The sequence below is a fragment of the Alligator sinensis genome, unplaced genomic scaffold (assembly GCF_000455745.1).
Source record: "Alligator sinensis unplaced genomic scaffold, ASM45574v1 scaffold17_1, whole genome shotgun sequence".
NCBI lineage: Eukaryota > Metazoa > Chordata > Crocodylia > Alligatoridae > Alligator > Alligator sinensis.
The window spans coordinates 50,461-53,236 of NW_005842491.1; positions in this window are offsets into that span (position 1 = coordinate 50,461).

Consider the following 2,776-nt stretch of genomic DNA (forward strand, 5'->3'; position numbering starts at 1 on the left):
TGGGGAGCGCTGCCTGCATCTGCCCGCGGGAGCTGTCGGGGCACGGGCGGAGGCAGGGACGAAGCAGGATGCGGTTTCCGCGGCCCGGGAGTAGAGCGTGTGCCATGAATGGGGGATCGCCAGCAAGACGCTTGTCTGGGGCTAGATCAGCTTCGGCAAAGGACCCGACTCCAGCCCCTGAGCCGTCCTCCAGGCGCCGGGCCGGTGGCTCCCGGGCCGCCTCTCCGCCCGCGCTGGCCGGGGCTCGCCCGTGTTGGGTTCCCTCTGAACTTCCTGGTAAGAGGCAGTCTTGGCTGTGGCTGCTGTTGAAAGAAACACGGTACCTGTAAGGGATGGACTTCACCTAAACACCGAGCGGCCCGTGAGACTGTTAATGCTGTTGTTTGCGTCCCCCTGGCCAGGTGGGTATGTTGTAGGGGGGGAAGATGCTGTCTCGCTCATCAGTTGAGTTTCCTGGGGTTCAGGAGGCAGGGATCTTTGCCACGTTGCCTGCCTGGATCCCCAAGCTGGCCCAAGGTGGTATCCAAGTTGCATGGTCTTTAATGCATTCATCTTCACAGCCCTCCATGAAATAGGAAAGAGCTCTTGCCCGCATTGCATAGCTGAGGGGTGCAAGGCCTGGAGTCCCGAAGAGTCTCCTGTCATCTAATTCCCACTGATTTCACTTCACTACCTTTGTGGGTTTCCATCCAACTTACTTGCCCAGGGTCACCCCAGGAAGAGTCAGGAACTGTGCCCACATTTCAAGCAGCAGGCTAGCACCTAAACCACTGGATTATGCAGCCCTGCAGGATTTCTAACAAAACAACAGCTTTGAAATTCATTTTTTTTAATCAAGTTTTATACCAAATCATTAAAACATTTGTAGAGGAAAGGCTTTTTGTGACTCTTTGTTGGACCAACTGTATAGTTGAAAGTTGTTGGACAAGCTTTTGAGCACCAGGTGCCCTTAGATCTGATATTTCTAGTTGTAAAAGATCATGGGAACAGCTTCCCTTCACTAATAAGGCTAAAACATTGTTCCCAAATTACCTTGACAGCAACGATCAGGCATGCACTGCAGTATTTCAGAGACTGCCCCTGCTCCTAGGCAGATATGCCTCAACCTTCTCAGTCACCAACACTGAAAAGCTCAGAGCAGGAAGCAGGACAGTCAAGGAGATGTCAACAGCACTGTAGAAAGTGAGGGGGGGGATGGAAAATGCCCATCTCCCCCCCCCCCGCTTGGGACCACTATTGCATAATGAGTGTTATTGCTCAGTATTATTACTGCAGTTCAGAGAGACCCCAGCTGGAATCAGGACCCCTTTGTGGGTGTGTTGTAGGAAGCAGTTTCTATTCTAGAGCAAATGAATCGACAAGCTCCAAACCCAGTCCTGGTCCCTGGGGCCCTGTCTATATACCTTCCAGATCCACCAACAACAATATGAAAGCCCAACCCAGTTGTTTGCAACTCCTCTTTGGTTACACTGGAGACCAGCAGGTAGGGTAGATGGCTTTGGAGCAGTTTCGAGCAATGCAGGACAACGTTTTTTCAGGCCTGGCACAAATTAGCCCCTTAATTTTTCAAGTGCCACTCCAGTCACCATCCCCTGCCTGCTCTGCTTTCTGCTCCCTGCCTGATATGCCACATGCAGGGGCTGCCCATGCCACTTGCAGCATGCATGCCACAGGTTGGCCGCCGCTGGACTAAAGCATAGCCGAGCATCCCCTCCCCCAGTGTCGTTCTCAAGTTCTCCAAAAACAGAGAGCTGAAGCGCAGCTGGTACCTGCATTTGGGAGCCTCCAAAATCTCCTCTGCCTGACTGTAGGTCACTGGTTCATCCTAGGTGTCCACAGGACTCTCAGGTGCAGGGGCCAGGTTATGGCAGAAACAGCTGTATAACTGAAAGGAGAGAGTTTTATTCTGCACTTTCAGACAAAGGCATCCTTTCCATTTTGTGTCATTTCAGATACAGAATGTCACACAGGGCGAGTCACACCTTGCCCATGCTTATCTCTCTCTGTGGTGGAGATGTGTTTTCCCCACACAGAGCAGAATACAAGAATCAGACCCTTAACAGATTTACTGTATCACTGTTCTGCCCCCAGCATCCTCTGCATTGATAGTTGTGAGATATTGTGAGTAAAGAGCGTGGGGACTGGCTGTTTTCCTGGCATGGATCTCAGCTGTTTATTTATGCTGCTACTCTGAGGTGCTTGTGCCCTGACCCGGTCCTGGAACCTTTTACAGCTGAAATAAGAGTCAGCTGGAAAAGATAAAGAGCAGAAAGCAAGCCTTCATGTCCTGCCTCTCTCTCACTCCCCCTCCTCCCACAGCACTGGAACAGCTTCCCAGGCCTGCATGGTCATTTTATTTTACAAGAGTAGTCAGCTGAAAGTGCAGCCTTTATCTTTACACAGACATGTTCTCCATGCATAAGTTCAGGCAGGGTAAATGTCCATTGCCCAGGGCTTCTCATGATAAATGAGGCCCTGCCCTTGTCTTCAAGCATCAGCAAGCCTTAGGTGCAGGAACATCACTGGTGCCAGCTTCTCTCCTTCACTGGTGGTTTTGTACAGTCAATCTTTTCTCCATTGCTTTCCCAGCACACTCCTGCCCTGGCATCTAAGCCATACGTAACCTATTAAGCCAAGGGCATAGCAGGATCGTGCTGCAAGATCCCAGATTCAAACCTATTGCCAGCAGCTTGTTGCCAGGCACTGTGTTACCCAGCCACTGGGATGACAAGATCTGGTACAGACCATTGATTTTTGCAGCACACAGACAGGTGCC